This window comes from Bos indicus, chromosome 12 (genome assembly GCF_029378745.1).
Source record: "Bos indicus isolate NIAB-ARS_2022 breed Sahiwal x Tharparkar chromosome 12, NIAB-ARS_B.indTharparkar_mat_pri_1.0, whole genome shotgun sequence".
Taxonomy (NCBI): Eukaryota; Metazoa; Chordata; class Mammalia; order Artiodactyla; family Bovidae; genus Bos; species Bos indicus.
Genome location: NC_091771.1, coordinates 78,031,527 through 78,048,825, shown reverse-complemented (window position 1 = coordinate 78,048,825; position 17,299 = coordinate 78,031,527). Strand labels below are relative to the sequence as shown.

The 17,299-nt window shown below is 48.0% G+C and overlaps 1 protein-coding gene across 2 annotated transcripts in view; it reads right to left on the bottom strand.

Annotated features, from left to right (window-relative positions):
- Positions 1–16,112, bottom strand: part of FARP1 (FERM, ARH/RhoGEF and pleckstrin domain protein 1) — a 306,924-nt gene extending 290,812 nt beyond the window's left edge. For both annotated transcript variants that reach the window (XM_070800413.1, XM_070800410.1), the window contains exon 1: positions 15,773–16,112. The gene's annotated coding sequence lies outside the window, so the exon portion shown is untranslated. The remainder of the gene's footprint in view (positions 1–15,772) is intronic.
- Between the last annotated feature and the right edge of the window lie 1,187 nt (positions 16,113–17,299).

The window sequence follows — 17,299 nt, the reverse complement described above, 5'->3', positions numbered from 1 at the left end:
CCTAGCACGCAGGGAAAAGCCACTGTTCCCCTGCCACAGGCCATGAACCTCACCATCAACTGTGGATCTGCTAACGCCGACTCTGGGATTTCATTTTTTTTTTTTAACACCAAAAACATTTTGTATTGGGGTAGAGCCAAATAACAATGTCGTGACAGTTTCAGGTGAACAGTGAAGGGACTCAGTCATACATAAACATGTATCCATTCTCCCCCAAAACCCCTCCCATCCAGGCTACCACATAACATTGAGCAGAGTTCCATGTGCTATCCAGTGGGGTTTTCTTTTTGGGGGGCGGGGGTGGGATCCATTTTAAAAATAGTGTGTACATGTCCTTCCCAAAGTCCTCAACTATCCCTCCCCGCCCCTCCCCCCCCCCCCCCCCCCATCCTGCCTGGCAACCAGGAGTCCGTTTCCCAAGTCTGTCTCTTCCTGTTCTATAACACAGGGTGTAACACAAGTCCCTCAGTCCCATGGTAGCCAGCTTCCAAGATGGCTCCCAATGACCCTTGCCACCTGGCACCCCCCACTTTTGTGTAGTCAACCCCCCACTGAATCATGGCTGGCCTGTGTGATCAAGAATCTGTGGAAGCAACCAAGGAGAACTTCCCAGTCTAGGTCATTAACGTCACGGCAGTTTCCACCTTGGTCTCCTCACGAACTACTCGCTCTGGGACAACCTAGCCACCATGCTGTAAGGATACTCCAGCAGCCTACCTGAGACGCTTCCTTGGAAACAGACCCTACCACCCCAGCTGACATCTCTGCTGCAAATATCCAAGCCAGAACTGCCCATCTAAGACACTCCCAGAGTCCTGTCCCAGAGAAGCTGTGAAAGACAGTATTTACTATTGACGTGTGGGTTAGTCACTCAGTAGCGTCTGACTCTTTGTGACCCCACGGACTGTAGCCCGCCAGGCTCCTCTGTCCATGGAATTCTCTAGGCAAGAACACTTGAGTGGGTTGCCATTCCCTTCTCCAGGGGATCTTCCCGACCCAGGGATCGAACCTGGGTCTACTGATATAAGTCACTCAAATTGGAGTAGTGTGTCACACAGTCACAGATGATGAATCCAGGCCCTGAAGCCTGTGTTCTTTCCTCCAGGTCTCCACTGCCTTTCAGCTGCTTCTATAATTCTTTTAATCATTATCACTGTATATTCACATAGAGAATTAACAAGATACTCAAATCAAACCTCCACACCCTATCAGGTCTCTGAGCTAAGTATCTATGCCACATGCTGCTGCTGCTAAGTCGCTTCAGTCGTGTCCAACTCTGTGCTACTTACCTCTATTTCTTGCTGGCATTGTTACATTCTGAGCCTCAGCTTTCATATACACAGTTGCTCTTTTTGATTCATCCCTTCCAAAAATGGGCAGCTAACAGAGTTTATTAAGCCTCTGCCTGTAGGCTTCCGTAGTGGCTCAGTAGTAAAGAATCCACCAGCAATGCAGGAGACACAGGTTCAATCCCTAGGTTGGGAAGAGGCCCTGGAGAAGGAAATGGCAACTGGTATTTTTGTCTGGGAAATCCCATGGACAAATGTTAGGGAAATTAAATAGTCTTCTTTAGGCTTCAGAGACAAAGCAGAACAGGCCTCTGACCTTGCTTCTAACCTGCCAGGACACTGCCCTGACTGTGGGTGACTGCCTGCTGTGAGTGCAAGACTAGCCGCACCACAGATGAGACAGTCTTGAGATTGTTGAGCCCCTGGAGGGGGTCTGGCCAACCAAGCCTCAGGCGGAACAATATTCCAAGTTCTTCAAGACAAAACAAACAACATTAGCATGACACCAGAGTTGCTATTTGCTCACAGATTGATGATGATATCAGTTTTCCTTCCAGGATTATAAACGGGGAACCGAACTGCAATCTTTGAAGTCTCACCCACAGAGCCAATGTGCTGCCTGGGACCTTTTCCCAGTTGAGACTCCAGATGTGCTGTGTCCCGGGACTTCCCAGAGCTCTTTGAGTCTGGGTGTTGGTCTAAACCCAATTTGGTGAAGTACCCTCTGCTGTTTCTCTTTTCATGTTAGTATATTGAAAGTAAGCCAGATAATTCTCTAATGAAAGTGAAAGTGACGTTGCTCAGTCGTGTCCGACTCTTTGTGACCCCATGGACTGTAGCCTACCAGGATCCTCCATCCAGGGGATTTTCCAAGCAAGAGTACTGGAGTGGGTTGCCATTTCCTTCTCCAGGGGATGTTCCCCACCCAGGGATCAAACCCCGGTCTCCTGCATGGTAGGCAGATGCTTTACCATCTGAGCCACCAGGGAAGTCCTAATTCTCTAATAAATACTGGTATTATTTATTTGTATATAACAAGTGGCTTATTTTGTTAACAAATCCTTTGAACCTGAGATGAAAGTGAAACTTCTCAGCAAAACAACAGAGTAGCCTGGCAGGTGATACAGTCTACGGGGTCACAGAGAATCAGACACGACTTAGTGTCTAAACCACCACCAGGTAGCCCAGGAAAGGATCTAGTCAATATCTTTGAATAAGCCCCTCGTATACTGATGTTTTCTCAGCATGTTTTGTTAAAAAAAATAAACAGCCATGCTGACACACCAGTACACACCTGTTCAAATGGCTTCAGTGAAAAGCAGGGACAACATCACGTGCTGGGGAGGACTCCACTTCTGGGCACCTCCCGGTGAGAAATCACACCCATATTAAGACCTGCACATGAAAGCTTCTAGCAGCTGCTGATTTAGCCATTCTATTCACACTTGCCCCAAACTGGAAACAACCCCAACGTCCTTCAACAAGTGAATGCCTATGCAAACCGTGGTACATCCATACTACGGATCAGTACTCGGCAATTGAAGGAAAAGGGTGACGTTAAAAACAACTCAGAAGAATCTCAGAGACATTGTGTGAGTGCGTGAAAGAAGCCAGTCTCAAAAAAGGTTCACGCACTGTGATTCCACTTATAAGATGTCTGAAAAAGAACAGATAGTGACACAGCAAAGGTGAGCAGTTAACAGGGGTGGCGGAAGGGGACAGGGGAAGGTGAACCCAAGGAAAGGAACAACACCTGGGAATTTTCTGAGCTGCTCAAAATGTTCCATATCCTGGGGCTTCCCCGGGGGTTCAGTAGTTAAAGAATCTGCCTGCCAGTACAGGAGACACAGGTTCGATCCCTGGCCCGGCAAGATCCCACATGCCACAGAGCAACCACACACGTGCAGCAACTCCTGAGCCTGTGCTCTAGAGCCCGGGAGCTACCAGTGAGTCCACATGCTGCATGTAAAGCCCACGTGTCCTAGAGCTTGTGACTGACATCAAGAGAAGCCACTGCAGCGAGAAGCCCGCACACCCATACAACCAGAGAGTAGCCCGGCTCACCACAACTAGAGAAAAGCCCATGCAACAACAAAGACCACACACAGCCAAAAATAAATACAATTATTTTTTTAAAAATTCCATATCCTGACTGTGGTGTTGGTCACACAAATCCATATACGTGGTAAAACTCACAGAACGCTACAGGAGGCAGAGAGAGCACTTTTACTATAAATATATATATATTTTTAATTTAATGCATGTGTGATTTCCTTCCAAAGCAATCTCAACTCCTTTTTCCCCTTAACTGTGTCTTGTTAAATCACCTTCAGGGCCTAGAGCCCTGTTGATTTTCAAAGCTTAAAAAAAAAATGCTGGTCAAAAGGACTTCTACAAGGAAGTTACTTGGAATCTGCTGATCTGTATCTCAGGAGTCCACAGTCTCTCAAACAATTCCATTCATTATTTTCCTCCAGAGGACAAACCTCCCACTTGTATGTCCCTGCAAACAGCCTTGCCTGGGAGCAAACCATCTTTTAGGAGGACACAAACTCAACTTCACAGACTCTCAATAAATGTGTCCAGTGAGTGAATGATGGGGTCCCTGAAGTCACAAGACCCAGACTATCCTGAGGGCATATGATAGCCTCGGGGGAAAACCAGCCCCCCACCCCCACCCCAACACCCTGCTTTGAGCCAGGCTTCCCATATGGCTCAGTGGTAAAGAACCCGCCGGCCAATACAGGAGACTCAACAGACCCAGGTTCAATCAAGTCAGTAAGGTCTCCTGGAGGAGGGCATGGCAACCCACTCTAGTATTCTCGCCTGGAGAATTCCATGGACAGAGGAGCCTGGCGGGCTACAATCCATGCAGCTGCAAAGAGTCAGACACAACTGAGCGACTAAGCACGCATGCACACACTTTGGGCCCCTCTCTGAGCACGAGGGTGACCATCCACTTAGACGCCTTTTGTTCTGACACCCAGGCAGTTAGCGCCTTTCAGTGTCAAAAATGTCTCAATTTGGACCAAAAAATATATATATATACACTGTCCCCTTGAAGACGAGGATTTTTCGGCCTGTTTTCTTCACTGTTGTCAATCTTAGGAATCGTGCCCTCCGGGTAAAAGGTGCTCGACAGACCTTTGTGAGAAACTTGTGAAGAGTTATTGAGACTCAAATGAGTTGTGATTTTTCCAGCTACCTGAGATCCTATGATAAGATCCTCATTAATCCATCAAAGAAAGGCTCTGTTTTAAGTAGCCAGAAAGTAGATCAGAAGTTTTGAGACACAGCTCCTGATCTCCAGAAATGAACTCTGGGGGAAAAGGCAAAATCCACACATCGGGGACTAACTAATGATGCGAGCTACACTGCAGATGAAACCAGTCAGGCCGCCGCCGTTGGCAGCAGCCGCCTTCGGCACTGCCCTGGGGGCTCGCCAAAACTTCTGTGGATAATCTCCAATGGTAAGCCAATGGAACTGAGACAGAGACACTGCTTTGATCGGGAATTAGCAAAACGGGCATGGCTTGGCTGGGTCACATATGGGTATCTTCTCTCTCAACATACGGTTGTCCCGAAACAGTCCTGTCTGCTGGGGACTGGTTAGGGCTGCCAGGAGCTAACATCCTTGCTTACTAAGTGCCTCTGACCAACAACAGAGAAAGGGGGCACATGGGACGTCCCTGATGGTCCAGGGGTTAAGAATTCATCTTCCCAATGCAGGGGGTGCAGGTTCAATCCCTGGATTGGGGAGCTAAGATCCTCCACGCCACGGGGCAACTAAACCCATGTACCAGGAACAAGAGAAGCCCAAGGGCTGCAAGCAGAGAAGGCCTGCATGCCACAACGAAGACCCAGCGTGGCCAGAATTCAAGAAGGCAGGGGGCACCTCGAGAGTCGTCACAAGTGATAAGAAAAGAGCGTAGAGGCACAGCTCCCATCCCAGCCTGCCTGGTGGGCTTCTGCAGGGGCCAGCTTTGCTGTAGACTCACCCTGAGCAAGCCTGATCGATTTCCACCTCTTTCCTCGAATTCTGGATGGTGTGTCTGAATATAAGCGAGAGGAGGGTTGTTTGGAGCTGATATCTAACCACTGTGGCTCCCCTCACAAGGGACCATTAGGTTAGAACTGCAGCTTTCGGTGCATGGACATCAATCTTGTCCTGATGGGAATCCTCCAGCTTCGGCACAGCCCCGGGAGGTGTGGACGGTGCACCTCCTTCCTGTCTCTGTCCCTCCTTCCCCGCTGGGCCCTCCCCCAGAAAGTTATTTCCCCTTATTTTTGTGTGTCAATCTTATCCACCTGGAAAGGCCAGTTCCCCATCCCCACCCCATCCTTATACACCCCTCCGTCACAAGAGGGGTCCCTCATCTGGCCGAAACAGGAATCCTTCCCTGGAGGGGTGGAGATGGGAGTTCAAACTTCAACTTGGTGAGTCTCAATCCCAGCGCAAGTGGCATGAACGTTTCATCCCCGGGAATGGAACATGTTCAAAGGTATGACTGATCGCCAGCATGACGGGGGGTGGAGGTGGGGGCTGCCTGACTTTTAAGGTGGGGCCGTGGATGCTATGGGCTTCCTCGGTGGCTCAGTGGTAAAGAATCCACCTGCCAAGGCAGGAGACATGGGTTCAATCCCTGGGTCAGGAAGATCCCCTGGAGAAGGAAATGGTAACCCACTCTGGTAACCTTGCCTGGGAAATCCTATGGACAGAGGGGCCTGGCGGGCTACAGTGCATGGGGTCGCAAAGAGTCGGACACGACTGACTAAACAACAATGGATGTTACAGTTCCTGCGTCGCGCAAGGCAGCCCCACCATCACCAGCGAACTGTCCCAAGTGCCAGTGGAGAGAACCAGGAACATGAAGCCAATCCCACACGTGGCTGGAGTCTTTGGACCCAGGTCTCGATTCCTGAGATGACTCACCTTGGCCCGTTCTGGGGTTGGTATTGAGAGCTACCAAATTCCCCGTTCTCTTACGACTCAAGATGGGTGGGTGTCTGCCCTTTGCAACAAAAGAACCCTCTTTCCATAGATTTATATACAGATGGTTACAGCAGTCAAATATTACAAGCAAAAAAATAAAAAGACCAATAAAGGGCAATGTTAGGTATATTATGTAGAATTATACAGGGGAACATTATAAAGTCATTAAAATTTTCATTTCAAAGAAAACTCAATATGGAAAACACTCAGCGGTTAAGGCAGGAAAGTGGCTTCTAATTATACACGCATTGTTCTCACAATTTTTAAAAAAAGTATGTCTGTCTATAGACAGACAAATACTGGGAATATATTGAATATGCCAAAAATCAAATGGAAATAAATCAAATTTTAATTTTCACAAATTCTGACCAGCAGGATTGCAAGGAATTTTTACTTACTGTTTGATACATGAATACTTTTCTAATCCTGTTACAAAAAGTAGAGTACAAAGGGAATACTAAAATGAGCAAACAAGTTAACAAAAACACACTTCTTTACTGAAAGCTCAACTTAAATGCAACTTTCAACCAGAATCCAATGACTTAATATCTGAACACTTCCACCATTACAGTACCTTTTGCAAAGCTCTTGTCATATTGTAATTATCTAGAAAACTTCTCCAATCTGGTCTGGATGCTACACTCTGACAGCAGAGAACTGGGCCCTATTTTTGTGGCACCAATATTAACTAGTAATTTAACACAGCTAGTCAATCAAATACTTGTTGAGTTGATAAATCCTCACACAAAATGAAGTAAAAAAAAAAAAAATGTGAGTGAATATGCAATTAACTCTTGTCACCTGACCATCCTGATAGTAAGGGGTGGGGGGATGACCAGATTTCTTCTTAAAGGTTGTATCAATCAAAAGAAAATAGACTGGAATCTTCTAATTCTATATTCTGCAAGTTCTTCACTTGGATATTTTCCATTCAATTCATTTGCTTGGATTAAGGTTATCATAAAATCATTCAACCTTTCTTTACAGGGTCATAAATACCTGTGTCTTATTTTTGAATGTAGTAAATCTCTAGTTTACCCAAATCCTGACATTTTCAAGCAGTTCCTTCTACTAATAACATTGGCCCTCAATAAGATTTCATGCCAGATAATCAAAAGATTTGGCAAGATTATAAAGGAAGACATTAATCTCTGATTAATAATGGCCTCACAAATCTCCTAATCCAAACCCCAAATGGTCAGTTCTAAGTAGATGTCCTGCAAGGCCATCAAGAGAGGAAAAGGTAAAATTTATGCAGATATAGTGACCAGATTCTCACATGTTATCAAATACCTACAGTCCTTAAAAATCATTCATCTTTCACAGCAACTTGGTATGATTACTAAGCCACTTTCCACATAATTAACAGTAAGAGACTCTTTTTCTCATAGATAATGTCAAATGGCAGATGAAAGATCAAGTCTTCCAACCTGTCAGAATGGCTCTCATCAAAAAGACAAGAAATAACAAGTATTGGTGAGGATGTAGAGAAAAGGAACCCTCCAGCGCTGGAGGTGGGAATATATTGATAAATTGGTGCAGACACTATGGAAAAGAGTACGAAGGCTCCTCAAAGAATTAAAAATAGAACTATCACACAATCTAGCATTTCCACTCCTGGGTATTTACTTAAAGAAAGCGAAAACACTAATTTAAAAAGAAACACACACCCCTGTGTTCACTAAAGCGTTGTTCACAATAGCCAAGACATGGAGACAACCTAAATGGTCACTGACTGAAGAGCAGATAGAGAAAACACAGGGATATTACACAATGGGCTGTCACTCAGCCATCAAGAAGGACAGTTTACCATTTGTGACAACGTGGATAGACCTACAGGGAACAATTATGCTAAGTGAAATAAGTCAGACAGAGAAGGATAAATACTGTATGTTTTCACTTATGTGTGGAATCTAAAAAACAAATGAATAAATATAACAGGAACAGACTCACAGGTACAGAGAAAAAACTGCTGAAAGGGAGGAGGGGTGGGGCAATGGGCAAACCAGGTGAAGAGCATAAGACATACAAATGATCTGTTATAAAATAAAGTCACAGGGATACAATGAATAGCACTGGGAATATAGTCAGTAATATTCTAATAACCCTAGCATGATGCATAATCTACAAAAATATCATCAAATCACTATTTTGTATACCAGAAGCTAACATAATATTGTAAATCAACTACACTTCATTTTGTAAAAAGCAGACCAAAAAAGACATTTTTTAAAAAGAAAGACAAAGTCTTCCGATGAATGTATCAGTCAAGATGCTTGGGATGAGAAGAAGAGAATTAGAAAGTGGGTAAATTTATTGTCTAATACACTAAGTCCAGGTTGGCATTATTTGGTATACAAAACTTATTATTTAGTATACTAAGCTCCAGGTGCAGGAAGAATGGTGCCTAAGTGATGCCCACAAGAACTCTGCTTCCGTCTTTCAGCCCATCATCCTCTTGCCGTCATCCCAAGGCTGATCACAACATGGCTGCTGTGATTCCAGACATCACATTCAGTCCGGCTATCGGGTATCTCGGTGAGAGTACAGAAACACTCCCCAGATCCTTCTTCAAAGACCACCAAATGTCGGCGGCTTCTGAGAAGCACTTTGATTAAGGACAAAAGGAGTGTGAAGAAGGCCGTGCCATCATTTCCTGATGACAACAAATGGGTGACACTAAGCAGCACGGAACTGTAGCAGCCCTTCGCCGTAACAGCTCAGCAGGCTGCAGCAGCATCATTAACCTCTGGGCGACAAGCCTAGGTACAGAAAGCAACAAGCTGGGCACGGCAGGGTAGAAGGACAGAAAGAACTTGTGTCCTGGGTGATACTGTGAGCTGAGACACTGAACCAGGGACCCCTTCCTTTCTTATTATTTGAGGCAACTAATTGGTGAATTGCAGAGAAGGCAATGGCACCCTACTCCAGTACTCTTGCCTGGAAAATCCCATGGACGGAGGAGCCTGGTAGGCTCCAGTCCATGGAGTCGCTAAGAGCCGGGCACAACTGAGCGACTTCACTTTCACTTTTCACTTTCATGCATTGGAGAAGGAAATGGCAACCCCTCCAGTGTTCTTGCCTGGAGAATCCCAGGGACGGTGGAGCCTGATGGGATGCCGTCTATGGGGTCGCACAGAGTCGGACACGACTGAAGCAACTTAGCAGTAGCAGTAACAGCAATTGGTGACTTTCACTGCTATAAGTCAAAGATTCTATCACCTGAAGATAAATGCACTCTTGAAGGCCCCTTGAGGTTTTAGGGAAAGAGCACCAATAACTTGCCCAACATCACAAAGATGGACAACATACAGAAGGGCTGATCTGTCTCATCTTAATATCTATATTCCCAACTCTTCTTATCTTTAATACCAATCTCTAACATCGGTATCCTAACATGTCATGGAGTTTTCAACACAGAAATTTTTAAATTTATGTATGTATGTATTTGTCTTTTCCATTACAGTTTAGCACGGGATTTTGAATAGAGGTCCCTGTGCTCTACAGTAGGACCTTGTTTATCCATTCTAAGTATAACAGTTTGCATCTGCTAACCCCAAACCCCCAATCCATCCCTCTCCACCCTCCTCCCACTTGGCAACCGCAAGTCTGTTCTCTGTTTCTGATTCAGTCATGACACAAATTTTAATTCAAGTCAAGCAATATTTATTTACCTTCTATGAGCAGGAGAAACAAAAATCAGGAAAACATGCTTTCTGATCTGACAACCCTTTTATCCAGTTCAGAAAATGAGGAGAATACATAAATAACACGATGAAATTCACACCAAAATAGGAAAACTAAACGCCTTTTACAAGCACCCACATATGCCATCCTGACCTCTTTTTAGAATGTCACATCTTGCTTTTTCCTAGGGCTCCATTTTTTGGTATTGATTTTGAAAATACTTCTTTTCCACAATCCTTCTGTGTGCTAAAAGAACAAACAACTCAATTTTGAATTTTGGAAATCTATTTATTTGATCACAATCTTAAACCCCTTGTTTCCTCAGATTTTTCAAAACGAGCAGGGTTTTGGGGTTTTTTTTTTTCCATTTTCATGTCTTTTCAACTCAGTTTCAGCTAGGAAAGATCAGAACTGCATGAAGTAAATGGGGTCTGACCTCCTGAACAGAGTGATATTAGTGTATGTCTTACACAGAAAACTGTGCTATTTTTCCAAAGTTGAAAAAAATTATCTGACCTTTAATAAGCTCAATAAGTGGACCGTGTACAATGTTTTCCTCATAAATTTTGCTCTTCAAAAGATACCATTAAAAAAGGAGAAGGTTAAAAAATAGCCTGGTGAACATACTCGTAATATATTTACCTAACAATGTACTTGTATGCAGAATATACACAGAACTCTCATAACTGTAAAATAAGATGACATTAAGTATGTGCGGTTTCTTACATGTCAGTTATACTCAAAAGCTTTATGAAACAATCAGACAAAAATCAATGGAAAAGAACAAAGTGTGAATGGCCACGTCACGAAGGAAGATAGCCAAATGGCCAAAAAGCACAGGAAAACCTATTCTTCTCTTTCAGGGAAATATAAAATTAAACCACAAGGAGATACCACTAACACATCCACCAGAATGGCCAAAATGAAAAAGATGGGTAATTTCAAGTGCTCATGAGGATTACAGTAAGTGGAACACTCGTATATCATTGGCGGGAATGTAAAATGGTACAAACACTTTGGAAAACAGATGGCAGTTTCTTATAAACATACACTTATTATAAGACCCAGCAATAAAAAGGAAAACAGATCTCCGCACAAAGACTTGTTCACAAATGTTCTTAGCAGCCTTATTCATAACAGCCCAGACTGGAAACAACCAGAGTGGCCAAGGGTGACCAGACCAACAAAGAGAAGCACATCTAGACACTGAAATACTCAGGGCAGCAGAAAGGAGCACGCTGATAAGAGGACGGAGGAAGGGGGAAGGAGGAGGAGAGAGGAATAAAAGGTGAGGTGAAATTACACCTAGGCTTTGTGAAACTGCAGAACTCCAAAGGGTCTTAAAAGCGGCCAGAGAGAAAAGACGAGACTATTTACAAATAACAATTAGCCTGACAGCGGACATAACAGCAACAACAAACGGATCATAAGACAGTGGATTAACACAGAAGCAATAATCCAGAATTGCACACCCAGCTAATTCATCATTCTGGAACAGATTTCAAGGCCCACAGAAATTGAGGTTACCCTCTGGCTTGGGAAGATTCCCCTGGAGGAGGAAATGGCCACCCACTCCAGTATTCTTGCCTGGAGAATCCCATGAACAGAAGAACCTGCTAAGCTACAGTCCACGGGGTTGCACAGAGTCGGACACGACTGAAGCAACTTGACACAAGCACACACCCCAATAAATGCTCACTCGTGGAACTTTCAAAAAACATCTCAGGAAGAAGGAAAGTTATCCCAGAAGCAAATTTTTCAGGTAGCTTGTACTTTCTTCTTCATGCTTTTTTGTGTTGGATTTCTTAAAAATGAGTCTGTATATTTTTACAATACCTGACTTTAAAGGTTAGCTTCAATGGTTAAATCAGATCAAAACAGAAATGAAACCAAATATCAAATTTTCAAATTCCCAGAGAACAACAACTTGTCAGGGCTAATATCAGATTTCCCTTAAAAATGTTAAAGACTAACTTGAAAGGACATGAAAATGAGGTTTATTTATTCACTCAGCAAGTATTTAGCAAAGATTTCTTGTGTGCCATGCACTAAATAGCAGATCCTGAATTAGTATGATGAGAACAAAGAGTGAAAGGCATCATAATACTGGATTTATGTCTTCTCTTACACGATACCGTTACGGAAAGCCCAAAGTCTACACAGAGTGCGGCTGCTCTTGTGGATGTGGAATTTTACATAATAGAAAAAAGATAATCTAATTTGGCCCAGGGTCCTTTTGTTTGAAAATGTATGCACAAATATGACCATCTAACACATGAAATTAATTCAGTGTAAATGATGAATTCTCATATTAATTTAATTGCCAATCTTGCCGTCTGTCTCTAATTTCCATCCCACGTTAAATAAGAAAACTGCCTGAGTTCATGGGCAGCACTGAGCATGCGCTCACTTTTAGGCCCCTTGTAGCCTATGGTCCCTGGTTTATTTCACAAGTATCAAAGGCTTAGAGCTTGGGCATTTAACATGTATCAATTGTCCCCTTTTGCTCAAAGTATCCACTTGGCAAAATATTTTTAACTGACTTAAACCTGGAGGAGGGAAGCCTATTAAAAGACAGTTTCTCCACTTTTCAAACAAACAGTTTCGGGGGCTTCTTGATTAAAAACAAAGGCGGCATTTGGCATAAAAGGACTGGTGAAATCAGTATTTCTAGTAATTTGAATGGAAACCGTTGGGCTCTGATCTTGCCCGACATGTGGAAGTGGTTACGGCAGTAACCTGGCGGAAACAGAGTGAGGGGCCTGTATGATGAAGTGAGGCCACAGCAGAAACTCTAACCATTACAAAGCAAGGGGGAAAAAACAAGTTGCTCCACCACTGCCCATTCAACAGTCAGGCTTGGTGAGCCCTCCTTTCAATCAAAGCACCAAATAAGAGGAGAGGTGCAGCCACAAGAACCTTTAAAATCCCTTCCCAGCAATGGTAAGCAACACCTGGAATACCTGGGCACTCAAAGTATCAACGGAAAGGACTCCAGTGATTGTACTTTGGGATTACAAGTGCATGCTCAGTCGCTCAGTCGTGTCTGACTCTGCGACCCCACAACTGTAGCCCGCCAGGCTCCTCTGTCCAGTGGATTCTCCAGGCAAGAATACTGGAGTGGGCTGCCACGCCCTCCTCCAGGGGATCTGAGGGGATCTTCCCAACCCAGGGGTCGAACCCAGGTCTCCCGTATTGCAGGTGGATTCTTTACCACCTGGGAAGCACCGAGATTACAAGAGCTCCTCTCTTATCTGTAGCATCTTCAGTTCAAGGGGAAAGTGCCTTTCTCAAAAACACTAAGCAGCTCTCTGCAATATGCAAGGTCAGTTGCAAAAGGTTTGTTTGAAATGCCTGGTTCACCATGCTGTCAAAGCATCAGCCAAGTACCTACAAATTCACACAACTTCCCTCATCCTCTGGGAAACCCACATTCCATTTTTCCTAAGGTGTTCAGCAAGCAAAAACTGGGCTCCCATCTCTTCTTTAGTGTTCTCTAACCTCCTCAAGGATGGAAAAAGGTGTTCATTTCTGATGTCTATCACGTGCATATATATTTATATATCCTTACAAATATATACCATTCTCCAAATGAATTAAATTCTTCTATGACTATTAGAGTTCAGTGAATGCTAAAGGATGAATTCCACTTTAAAAAAGTAACCCTTTCAATACTATATTCAATTCTTATCTTCTTAGAAACCATTTCCTCCAACAGTTTTTTAAATAAAAAGCAAAACAAAAATGTTCACCCAAGCTCCTCATAGTCTTAAGATAATTATGACAAAACTGCAATACACCAGAAGAAAATTATCTAAGGTAGATTTTTAAGTCTCCTTTCGGTAAATTTGGCCACAGAGTAGCCTTAGTATTCTATTATGACCTAGGGAATTCAATCCCTGTATAAAATTCCAGGAAAAGACTAACTGTGTGAAAAGGGACACTATAAAACTCGCTTCAGGATTCCCAAAGGGGAAGCCCTCCTTGAATGAAAAACCACACCCCAACTTACAGGGGGCAAGCCACTGAGTCTGTGACCCTATGGAGAACAGCTACATCATCACCAGGTATTTCAAGTTTCTCATCCACAAACAAGAAAGAAGAGATTATGGGAAGCGCTAGGCTAGCAGCTTACTATTTCCACCAACACTTCGCCCAGGAAGCCAGCCACTGGCCAATCATGTGTCTATTTATTTTACCCAGAAGCAGATCTATTAGCCAGACATTCTAAAAACACAAACGTTCCCTTGTGCTTGGAGTAACTCCAATATTGGTGCCTTGCTGCAGAAGGATGCTGCAGGAATATAAAGTGAGCCATGTGGATGCTGAGCCCACATGAAGAGCATTGTCAGAAACTATCATACCCAGAAGACCAACCCTACGGAAAGGCTAAAGGTAAAGCCCCAACCAGAAGGCTGTGGAATGTGGAAGACAGCCAAAAGCAGGAGACTTCAGAAGGGCCCGCCTGATCACAACAGTGAGGACAATTTTTAAGGTAAATGTCCCAAAGCTCTCAGGACCGAAAAAGCCTTTCATCCTGCTTTCTGTCCGGTTTAGACTGAGTAAGAAAAGCAAGACAATGCTGGAAGATGTTCTGAAATGGGCTTGGCCAAGTCACCAGGCGCAAAGCACAGTGAACCTAACCCACGGGGTTTAGGCTGGGGTTTGGCTCCGGCTGAAGACGCTGCCTGCGGGGTGGGAGAGATGGGGGTCCCCAAAAGCCATGGCTCAGGGTGGAACAGTAATACAGAGGAGGGCGGGGCTGAGCAAGTCAAACCTGGGAAACTAACAAGCAAGACATTAACCAGGACCATAAAATGAAAGAGCCAGAGGCCACCATGGTACTCCAGAAGGATCACAGAGACAGGCTGAGCCGGCTAAACTGTTCCAGATGCGAGGCAATCTCTCCGCATCTCAAGCGGCGGATCTGATAACCAGGGTCCTCAGTTCTTCGTGCGTCGCACCTCGCTCGTTTTCTGGGAGACTCTGCACAGATTTCAGAGCTGGGCTCCCACGGCCAGACACGACATCCAGACTGATGCCCGGGAACGCGTGTTCCCCCTCGAATAAAACACACACACATGCACACACTCTCAAAGGGTCTGGCCGGATCACACAGCTAAAGTTTCTGGAACTTAAATCGTAAAACCACAATCAGAAGTTGTTTTGAAAAGCTCACCACAAAAATCTGTGTCCTTTGCTTTAAAAAAAAGGGGGGGGGGGGAGGGGGTGGGAGAAAACTTTGGTCTCCATAAAGGCTGGCGGTAACGAGGGACAAAAATGCAACTCGGCGAGAGGGCGTGTTCCTCTTTGTCACCCACCCGGGGTCCCCGCGCCGTGCGTGGGCGAGCCGCGAGCACCCGCGCCAGCGGCCACCCCCCCGGCCCGCGGGCGGCCTCGGGAGCCCAGATTGCGGCCGGAGGTCCGGAAGCCGCGTCGGGCGCTGTCAGCGCGCCGGGTGGGATGGGAGGAAGCGGGGGGAGGGCGCCCCGGGGCGGGGGGAGGCGAGTAGGGACGCGCGCGGAGCCCGCGGCTCGAGTCCGCCGAGGTGAGAGAAGGGCGCAAGGGGTGGCGCGGGGCCCTGAGGCCCCGGAGCTCCGGCTATTGTTGCCTGGCTGGAGGACGACTCTCCCGCCTTAGTAAGAGAAAGCCCGATGCCACTCGCCACACCTCCCGCAGGCAGGACCCGCGGGCCACGCAGCTCCTTCCAGCCGCGCCCGGATCGGCCGGCTCCGGGCGCCCGACTCGCACAAGTTGCCGCCCGCCCGCCCGCCGCGGTCATTGTTCGCCGCGCGCCTCCTACCTCCACGGCGCGGGCGGCTCCGGCTCCCACTCCCGCTCCCGCTCCCGGCCTCCGGGCTCCGCAGCTCCGAGCCCCGGGCGGCCGAGGGCGCGGCGGCTCCGGCTGCGCGTGCGGCGGGGACGCTCGGCTATTAATACCCGCGGGCGGCGGCAGCGGCGCGGACGCGCGCACGGGGCTGGCGGTGGCCGGCCGAGGTCCGAGCCATCAAAGGTGGCGCGGGGCGGAGGGGAGGGCGGAGCAGGCGGGGTGGGTGGGGAGCGGGCTCAGGGTCGCCATGGCCGCCTCGACGCCGGGCCGAGCGGCGCTCGCGCGGGGAGGAGCGGCGCAAAGCGGGCGGCGGCCGCGTCCCCGCCCCGCGCGCCAGCCGAGCGCTGCCCGCAGCCCCCTGCGCCCGCGCCGGCCCCGCCGCCTCCAGGCCGGCGAGCGGGAAGTGAAGGCAGGCGAGCCCCTCCCCGGGCCTGGGCCGGCCCCTCGGCGAGGGGCGGGGGAGCCCCAGCGCCGCGCCGCCCGAGCCGCGGGGACAGCGGGAGAACCACAGCCCCCTCCAGCGTCCGCGCCCGCGCCCTGCGAGCCGCCGCACCCCGCCCCGGCTCCGCTCCGCCCCGCCCCGGGGGCAGGTGCGCCTAGGGGCCGCCCGCCGCGAGCGCCCTCCCCGGCCCGGCGAGCCCACCTCCGATCCGCGCCTTACTTGGTCCTGCGGCCCGAGCCGGGCTCGCCGCTCGGCCACCGCCCGGCCAGAACGCAAGAGGCGCCGGGGAGAGCGCCGAGCCAGCAGGGACGCGCCAGTCCCGCCGCTGCGGTCGAAAGCGAGATGAGGGCGCGGGAGACGAGCACCCGGGCGACACCGCCAGCCGCTGGCGGAGGATCGGCCCGGATCGGGACTCCGCGAGTCGTGCTTGTGGTTGTTCAAGAGGGAGCCCCGCCCGTGAGCCCACCTCCTAGGACTTTCCGTCTCCGCGCGGGCCGCGGCGCGGTGCGGGGACCCACGAGCACCTCCCCTTCCCCGGGGCCGCTGGAGCGGGCTTCCGGCACCACCCTGGGCCACGAGGGACTTAATCCCGGAGGGGCAGTGGTCACCTCCCCTCCCCCGCCGCGGCCCGGCTTCCTCCACGCCCCCTCCGGGGACCCGAGCGATGCCCGCGCACGGGAAAGGAGTGGAATAGGTCAGCTGTTTACAGATTCTTGTGGGGCCTCGGAGCTCCGGGAACTCGAAGGAGGCGGGAACAAGATTCTAGGACCCAGCAGGCAGGGACCTAAGAGGGAAAAGTCAATGGTTCCCATCCTCCAGCTGAGAGCTACCGCTTTACACCTCCATCCCCCATCCTCAGCCCCGGGTCTTGCCCTTTCTTCTCCTCTTGGATGGGCCCTCTACACATGGAGGGCAAAGGACTGGCGGCAGGTTCCAAAGGAAAAACCACCCTCGGCTAGATCCGGAGGGCACCCACCCCTGACGGCCACCGGCTACAGCGCCCTGGCCATTTGGCGCCTTAGAGAAGTTTTCCTGGCTTCCCTGGTAACTCAGCTGGT